The sequence below is a fragment of the Hevea brasiliensis genome, chromosome 16 (assembly GCF_030052815.1).
Source record: "Hevea brasiliensis isolate MT/VB/25A 57/8 chromosome 16, ASM3005281v1, whole genome shotgun sequence".
NCBI classification, from domain to species: domain Eukaryota; kingdom Viridiplantae; phylum Streptophyta; class Magnoliopsida; order Malpighiales; family Euphorbiaceae; genus Hevea; species Hevea brasiliensis.
Genome location: NC_079508.1, coordinates 17,290,965 through 17,301,197, shown reverse-complemented (window position 1 = coordinate 17,301,197; position 10,233 = coordinate 17,290,965).

Here is a 10,233-nt window from a genome sequence, read left to right as displayed (position 1 = left end):
AAGTGAAGATAATCAAAGCTAACTTGAAAGTTGCCTCAGATAAATAGAAATCACATGCTGACTTGAAGAGAAAAGAGATAGAGTATGCAGTTGGCGATAAAGTGTTTCTCAAAGTCTCACCGTGGAAGAAAGTGCCCATATGAAGTCATTGAACGTGTGGGACTAGTGACCTATCGGCTAGCTTTACCACCAGAACAGGATAAAAATTCCACTGGTGAGAAATAAACAAATTCCACTAGTGAAAGTGCTTTGGAGGCACCACAACACTGAAGAGGCGACTTGGGAAAGTGAAGAGATGATGAGGCAACAGTTTCCTCAACTGTTTGCATCAGGTAAATTTCGAGGACAAAATTTTTATTAGAGGGGAAGAGTTGTAACATCCTCACTTTAGCTAGTCTGTATATTCTACTGTTTCGGTGACCAGTGTTGGTCCGGACAGCTAGAACATCAGGAAAAATATTTAAACTAAAGTGAGGAACCATAATTAACTCAAATATTAATAAGAAAAATTTAGGAAAAATTTTAGAAATAAAATATAACCAAGTTAAATGAGCCGGTGCCCTAGTGATGGGTAACCTAGTGAGAAGTTGCGGTTCTCGCAACTAGAAGCCCTAGACCCTGGGAAAAAATTATAAAATAATTTTTGGGACTCCAGAGAAGGGTTATTGAGGTTCTTATGGCATTAGAATGCCAAGGAAATGCTTAGAAAAATTTTTCAATCGGTACAGACAATTTTGGCCCGTTAAGCCAAACGGAGGGCATTTTGGTCATTTCGTCTTTAAAGATGATTTTTGGCCAACTTGTCCAGTTAAATAAATAATTTATATAACATAAAATATGATTAAATGTTTTTGAAAATTTAATTGAAATTAATTAGACAAGAAATGAAGAGAAAATGAAGGAAAATGGACTTATGACATCATAATGATGTCATTAAAGTTCTCCCACCCAATCCAAAGTTGACACATGGCACAACTCTATTTAAAAGAGACAAATGGGCTGAAAAATGAAAGAAAAATCAGAACTTCTTCTTCATCTTTCTTCTTTGCCGTGAACCTCCACCATAGTTACCCATTTGCAAGCTTTTTAAAGCTTGATTTTCCCTAATTTCCACACCATAAAACCCTAACCTAGCAACACAAAAAATTATTCTATCATCTTGGTGAGTCTTTTGGGAGCAAAAATAATTAAAAAGAAAGAGTTCTTACAAGCTTTGGATTAGCTCCCTAAGAGGTTGTGACTTAAACTTATGTTTCTCTTCAAATTATGTTGAATAAGTATAATTGAGTGCAAAATTGCAAAGAAATTTGCTAAATATCTTGTGTATGTCCATCCCAAAAATTTTGGGCAGCCTTGAACCTAGTAGAGTTTTGAAGATTTCTTAGAGTTAAATTGCAATTTGGCTGCCTTTAACATTAATACATTGCTTAGGATAATGGAAAGTATGTAAATGCATGACTTAAGATATTAGGGTTAGGGTATGGGCATAAATTGGAGACCTTAATCAGTTAATGGTGAGAGTAAGTTTTAATGGTCAATTAGTGACCATTTAGTTATGTTTAAATAGAAAAATGAAGTGTCTTGAGTGATGGGATTTGGGTTTGGTGTGGCTGCCCTTGTTGACCTGCAGAATTGGACATGAGTCCAACAGGTTTGGGCAGCCATAACTTGAATTGTAGAGGTTTAATTGGTGCAAGGCCAATTGGACATGAAACTAGACACATAATGGCACAACTTTAGTGAAGAAACCATGCCCATAAAACCAAACCAAGTGGACCAAAAGCTTGCCCTAATCCGGGTGACCTGCAATCTGCCTGGGCAAAAATGATCAAATGAACAGTGTTTGGTCATTTGGCCATAAATCAGTGCAGAAAGGTCCAATTCACCAGAAATTTTACCAGCAACAAGCTGAGATATAGACCAACAACTTTCATGAAGAAACCTAACCCAAATTATGACCAAAACATATTCAACAAGTGAGTTGCAATCACTGTTCATTACACTGTAGATATGGTCAGTCCAGAAATTCTGGACAAAATTTCAATCCGGCCAGTTGTGGTTTTTGGACCATAACTTGAGTTACAAAACTCCAAATGGAGTGATTCAGAAAAGGAAATCTAACTAGACAAAATAAGGAATAACTTTCATGCTGATCAGTTTGCCGAATTCGCATTGAAAATTGACCAATGGAATAGTAAAGATAAAGCATAAAAACTAAAAATTATGCCCAACTAACATTAAGCTTAGAAATGGTATTGGCAACCAATACTAACAAATTTTGAATGCAAAATGTGGTATGTTGATGATATTGGAACCAATGTACCTATTGCCTATGCAAAAGTCAACATTTTTATTGACCAATGAATGGAATAGTAACACTAAAACTTAAATTTCAAAAATTGTAAAACTTAAAAGTGTAAAATGCCCTAGTATACCTAACAAGATTGGTTTGGATAGCTTGGCATGCCAATAGGGTTCTGTTAGCAATACTGCATATGGCTTCATGCCATTCTGTGTTTCATGGCTTCCCATGCCATTTTGTGACATAATAGCCTTTGGCTATGTTAATTGAATTATTACACTTGGGTTTTAACCCCGATAGTTATTACAGCTTATTAGCTGTTCTGTTGCACACTGGGAGACACAATGTGACCGATGGTGTGATGGTCCGAGGTACTTAGTACCCAGTGCCGGTTTACCAGTTTATTCAGTCCAGTCAATTAGTATGGGTTACATGGGCAGTGATAATAAACCTTACCAAATTTTAATCGAATAATAATGCAAATAATATCAGAAGTTAAGTCAACCAAAAATGTAAACACGCATTCTGCATATTCATTTTATTTTATTTTATTTTATATTATTTTATATTGTCACCACTAAGCAGAATTGCTTAGCACGTTGCTTTTGCCACGCGTAGGTACTAGAGACCTAGCTGGTGGGCCCAGTAGACATCAGACCAGGTGAGCATTTAGATTTGCATCCGGAGTCCCGAGTCACCTCACACCTGCAATGCATATAGTAGGACATAGGATTTTGGGAGCATTTTGTATGTTGGCATTTTGTATTAGTTTGGATTGTAACTATAAACTCTTGTAATTATATATTAATGTAAATATATGAAATTTCATATTATTGAAATTTTCTGCATAATGTATGTTGATAAATGAAATGTTGAGAAATATTTATGAATATGCTTCAAGTGATGAAGTGAACAGCAAAGTTTTGAAAATAGTATTGTGATTTGAGATTGAGATTTTGAGATTGATTTGAAATGTGCATAATAGAGTTTGGATTTGCAAATTATATTGGAAGTGTTTTTAAACAGGTTCAGAAGAACTATTTTTCCAATTTACAGCCGGCACTCTGCCGGATTTTCTATAAAATTTGCAGAAAAATTCAGATTTATCAAAATTGTAAATAAATGAATTAAAAAGGGATAAATTGTAAATAGAAACATAAATTGGTGCTCTGACACACTGAGTGGCATAACTTGCTCGGCTACACTGTAGACAGGTAAGGGGTGTCACAATTTCTCTCTCCATTTAATTTATATCACATATAAATCAATTAATCAATTAATCTCCATTAATTAATTTCCTTATTAAATTCATATTTAAACTCTTTAAATATAGAATTCAACTTTTATCATACATCCAATATTCAAGATTTGGTTTCAAGTCATGATAGGGACTTTGAAATCTTGTTGCAAACCAAATCTAATTAATTAATTAATTAAACTCTTTAATTAATCAATTAAATGATAATTAACTTAGTGGTTAACTTGTGTAGGTGTGTGACTTATTCTCATTACTAACTGGTAATGAGAAATGATATTAATTATTAATATCATTAGAACTCTTCCATTCCACAAATGATTTCCCCAAATCATTTTAGGCATCTCATAGGCCATGGTTAACACCTAGTATAGCATGCCATGACCACCTAATTAGCAATAAGAAATATCTTAAAATGAATGTTTAATCATATATCACCATGCACTAAAATCCTTCCGTATTATATCCCAATCCCATTAAGGGTCATGGTTGAGTCAAACCCCTTATTGTGGAATCTTATGCACTCATTTGAAAACTATTCTTGATATATAAGACTTTACCATCAGGAAACACTTTTCTTGACAAAATCATCCATCCTGGCCAGGAACTTAATCTTGTCAAGAACAGCTCAAATTCGCATAGGACTTTTAACCCTGTTTACTCAATGCTACGGATCCCCTCTTGACTGAACACCTGTCCCAACATATGACCAATCTGAGCCAACACACACCGAAATATCCATACACAGTACAGATATATAAGTGGTATCAAACTCAAACCAGCCATATAAGAGACAACCGTGTCATCTCAGATCTGAGGATTATATACACTAGTATGACACAGATAACATTTTATTGACTTGAGTAAACGCCATGTTCATGTTATCTGTTCATCACAAGTTCGACCTACTTATCTCATAAGTGCCCACTATATTTATCCCGATATGTCATAACAGATGGTATGAGACTTACCATTCCATATATATCAGTATCTCATACTGATCAATGGAGATAAAAAGAGGTGACAGCTCTTTGGATATAATGTGCCCACCAAAATATCCTTCAGTTGTGAAATCTGATTTATAGCAAATACTCCATATATTATGTCACTCATATTCTTATCTCATAAGAATATAATATATAATATATTGCTAATGGAAAATTTCAAATAAATATGTTATTAAATATACACAACATTTAAATGAAATGTTTATCGCCATTAATATTTATAATGTTACCTATAAGTTACAAGATCAGTGCATGCTCTAGGGCACACATAACTAACAATCTCCCACTTGGCCTAGAGCCATTCACTACAGTATATAAGACCCATCTTCTCAAGATGTTTGTCTAACTGTTGCTGTGTCATGGCTTTGGTTAGTGGATCAGCCAGGTTGTTAGCCGAAGCTATTTTCTGGATGGTAATATCGCCTCTTCCAACAGTCTCTCTGATAATATGAAATCATCGCTCTATGTGTTTGGATTGCTGGTGAGACCTAGGCTCCTTTGTGTCACACCTTACCCCTCTGTAAGGCATAACATTATTCCGTAGAATACCTAATGAACTACCGAACTTCACCCTACAAGGGATTTTAAAAGCATTTTCTTACTTTTTAGAAGTGATGAGCATTTTCTTACATTTAATAGAAGTTTAAAAACTAGTTTAAATTTTTGTCCATTTTATTTTTATGCAAATTTTTGGAAAAATTTCGACAGAGTGCCGTCTGTGTTTTAAGAAAACAGTTCTTCAAATACCTGTAAAAGCACTTCCAATAATTCTTTTTCATCAAGCTCACTACTATCTCAACACAATTCAATTGTCATAAAAATAGTACTCAATAATTCCATTCATTTTTCATTAAAGTAAAAACAATTTATATACATCAATCCAAAATTTACATTTGAAAATCCAAAATAATATTATTACAAAATAAAATTTACATTTCATAAAATGACATTTTATGCATAATTCAAAGCACATTTATTCAAATATTGATCTGAACATGAAAAACAAATACAAAACATGATTTACAAACTTTTAGTCGAAACAATTTCATTTAGGAAGTCTCAAAACGAATTTTATAAAAATACACAGTTATGTCTTGCCATTCAAAATAATATTCATCTCAATAGCCAGAGGCTTATGAGAAATCACAAGGCTAGCTAGCTCAATTTATGGGTACCCATTCAAATTTCTTCTTCTACTGGCACACACCTCAACACTTCAGCCAGAGAAGGAATCAAAATTCAAAACTAATTCCCCGCACTAGTCATGCTAGTGAGGCATTCAAATAAATGGTCATGACACTATGGTTTCAAAACTGTCTTAGCAATTTACTAAACATTTATTGCCATTTCAAACACATAAAAGTAAACTTTCAACAATTTAAGTCAAAAGCATAATAAACATTTCAATACAATTAAGTCACAATTTAATATCACAATTTATTCAAAACAATTTGCAGAAGAAAATTTACAGAAATTTCTATGTTGTTCACAAACCTTATATGAGTCGCCTCTTGGCCTTGACTCAATGCTTTGGGTTCTTTTCCGGTATTCTTTTCGACTAAAACACATAATTTCATAGTGTTTCAGTATCATAATTTATCATAAATCCAAAAACAATTTCAAATCTATTTATGACACTATTCAAGTCAAATTATTGACTTTCTAATGCTTAATAGGTATGGGAATTTCAATTTCACCCACATACCACATTTTGGTTACCTAATTTGTTGGTTTTGGTTGTTTTCTTAAACTTTAAGTTTCTTAGGTGAAACTTCCAAAATTTCAGATTTGGTGCCCTGTGTTGTACTGTTCCATTGGTCAATTTGCTATGGTAATTTGGCTAAGTTTTCTTCATAGAAGTTGTTCCTTATTGTCTTAACTTTATTTCCCTTTTTGAATCACTCCATTTGGAGTTTTTTAGCCAAAGTTATAGCCATTTGAACATGGCTGGCCGGATTTAGTGTTATCCAGAATTCTGGGCAAATTCTAGATTTTGGCAATTTTTGTGGCTTGACTGCAGGTGGTTTTTCAAACAAGTTATGGTCAAAATTTGGGTTTGTTTTCTTCATGAAAGTTATAGGGCTATGTCTCAGCTTTCTATCGGTATAAAATTTAGGTCATTTGGACCTTGCTAGACCAAGTTATGATCATTTACGTAACTACTATTCATTTGGTCATTTTTGTAAAGGTCAGTGTGCCCAATTCTGGATTTTGCCTAATTGTTCACTAAGTTATGGTCACTTTCTGGGTATGATTCCTAAATGAAAAATGTTCCATTTTATGTCTAGTTTCATTCCCAATTGGGTTAGTAAATTTTTAGTTTTGGTCCCTAAAAGGGACCTAGGTCAAGCTACCTACAGATTGACCCTCACCAATCCGAATTGGAACTTGGTTCCAACAATTCATGCACATCACAAATGGTCACAATTAACCATTTCTCAACTCAAATAAGGTCAATAACATCAATTGACCAATTCTCAACTTTTTCTCCAATTTTTCACAAGCTCAAAACCCTAGCTACACATAAAGTTCAATCTAATGCATTCAAAGTACACATTCATGATCTACACATCTAATTCACCTCAAATAACCATTCAAACACTTCAAACTCATTCATTTCAAACCCTAACCCTAGCTGGCCAAAATTTCTATTTGGTCCCTCAACAATTTTTCTTGTTTGATTTTACACAATTTCTAAGTTAAGTGAGCTACATACACAATAATTAAAATAAAATTTTCAAATTCAATCACTTACTTCCACTTGAGTTTTCAATTCTTCCCTTCCTTCAATTTCTCCCTTTCTTTCCTTCTTCACTCTTCTTGTCTAGGTTAATTTATAAGCTTACTAGGGTTTAAGGTTAAATTTTGTGAGAGAAAATCAAGTTATTCAAGGTTGAATAACTCTTCAATGGTGGTCACCAATGGAGATGTGAGTGAGAGAAAGTGGCTGCCAGCTTGGATAAAGGAAGAAGAGAATGATTTTTCTTTTTTTTTTTTTTTCATTTATGTCTTTTAACTATCTATTTGACTTAATCCAAATTTGTAGTCAAAATTAAATTAATTTTGACATCATCCATGATGTCATCCAAGTGATGTAATAACACTTTTTTTTTTCTTTCTCATTTGTTTTTCCATTAGTTCTTTAATTTAATTCTTGAACCCAAAATTTTATTTTCTACAATTTTATTGGACAGTTAGGTTAGGAGTCAGCTCTAGGGGTGAATTGACCAAATTGCTCCTCACTGGTTCAATCCGATTTGCAAGTTATTCGATATTTCTTCCGGATCCTTGACCTAATTATTTGACCTACTTAACAACTCTTTTTCACGATTTTCTCTTTTCCACTGTGTTCACAATGGTTCTAACGACCATAGCATCACATTTTACAATTCAAAATTTGAGTTTAGACTGACCTCACAGTCATTCCCGAGAAGGTCACCCATCGCTGTGACTCCCGGCTCGTTTAACTTTTTATGTTTTTTTTTTTCTTCTTTATACTTAACTATTTGGCAATTACTAATTATTTGGTTCAAGGCTTATCTATGTGTCTTAGATGTGGTTCTAATTCTCTTAATTTTCCGGATCGACACTTGTCACCGGAACAGTGAAATATACTAGGCTATGCAAATAGGGGTGTTACAATTCTTCCCCCCCTTAAAATAAATTTTGTCTCGAAATTTTTACCTGGTATCAATCTCTGAACAGCTGTGGATGCTGTCTCCTCATGTCCTCCTCTCGTTCCTAAGTATCCTCCTGGCCCGAATGATAGTACCACAGCACTTTCACTAACAGTATCTGCTTGTTCCATAGCTTCTCCAACTCTGGAGGTAATGCCAAATGGTATGCCAAAGAACCCACTCTCTCCAGAACCTCATATGGCCCAATGAAATGAGGACTCAGTTTCTCCTTTCTGCCGAATCTCATAATTTTCTTCCAAGGGGAAACCTTGAGGAATACTTTCTCACCCACTACATACTCAATATCCCTTGTCTTCATATCAATATAGAACTTCTGACGGTCTGATGCAGTCTTAAGTCGATCTCTGATCAATCTGATTTTCTCTTCAGTCTGCTGAACAATTTTGGGTCCAATCATCTTTCTTTCACCCACTTCATCCCAACGCAATGGGGTTCTATATTTTCTACCATACAAAGCTTCATATGGAGGCATCCCAATGCTTGATTGGTAGCTGTTGTTGTAATCAAACTCAATCAAAGGCAAGTGTGTGTCCCAACTGCCCTCAAACTCAATCACACAAGCCCGTAGCATATCCTCCAAGATCTAAATTACTCTCTCAGACTGGCCATCTGTCTATGGATGGAATGCCATGATGAAGTTCAATCTAGTTCCTAGGGCGCTCTGAAGACTACCCCAGAATCTAGAAGTGAACCTAGGATCTCTGTCTAATATGATGGATACTGGCACTCCATGCAGTCTTACTATCTCATCAATGTATAACTTGGCCAATCTTTCTAGGCTATAATCCATCCATATTGGCAGAAAATGAGCAGACTTGGTCAGTCTTTCAACTATAATCCATACTACATCATGACTCTTCTGTGTCCTCGGAAATCCCATCACAAAATCCATCGTTATTCTCTCCCATTTCCATTCCGGTACTGGTAGTGGATGCAACAAACCAGCTGGTACTTGATGCTCTGCCTTCACTTGCTAATAAGTTAGGCATTTGGAAACAAATTTTGCTATATTTCTTTTCATACCCATCCACCAGTAGTGCTCTTTCAGCCCTCTATACATTTTTGTGCCACCAGGGTGCATAGCAAAAGGAGACTCATGTGCTTCCTTCAAAATGATCTGTCTCAAGTCAACATCATTAGGAATGCACATTCTGCCTTAGTGTAGCAATAGACCATTATCTCTCACTGAAAATTCTGGTTTCTTGCCCTGTCTAACTTCTTCTAACAGCTTCTGATACTTCTGATCATTCTGAGCAGCCATTCTGATCTGATCAATCAACACTAACTGTACATGCCATGCAACTGCTGTTCGCCCCTCATCATTAATCTCTAAGCTGGCATGCAATACTTTCAACTCATGTACCATAAACAAAGGAGAAACTCGCAAACTTATCATAGTCTTATGCCTTAAAGCGTCAGCCACCACATTAGCTTTCCCTGGCTGATAGTCTATCAAACAATCATAGTCTTTTATCAACTCTAACCATCTCCTCTGCCTCAAATTTAGCTCTTTCTGAGTGCCCAGATACTTCAAACTCTTATGATCTGTGAAGATGTAGCCTTCTCCCCATACAAATAATGTCTCTAGATCTTAGAAGCAAATACAATAGCTGCAAGCTCTAAGTCATATGTCAGATAGTTCCTCTCATGCGGTTTTAGTTGGCGTGATGCATAGGCAATGACATTCCGTTCTTGCATCAGTACATAGCCTAACCCATTGTGAGAAGCATCACTGTAAACAATATACTCTTTACCCAGAGTAGGTAAAGTAAGGACTGGAGCCTCAGTTAAACATCTCTTCAACTCATCAAAACTCTGTTGGCATTTATCCGTCCACTGAAATTTCACATCTTTTCGAAGTAGCTTAGTCAATGGAGATGCCAACATGGAGAACTCTTTTACAAATCGGCGGTAGTATCCAGCTAAACCTAGAAAATTGAGAATTTTAGTGATATTTCTGGGTGGCCTCCA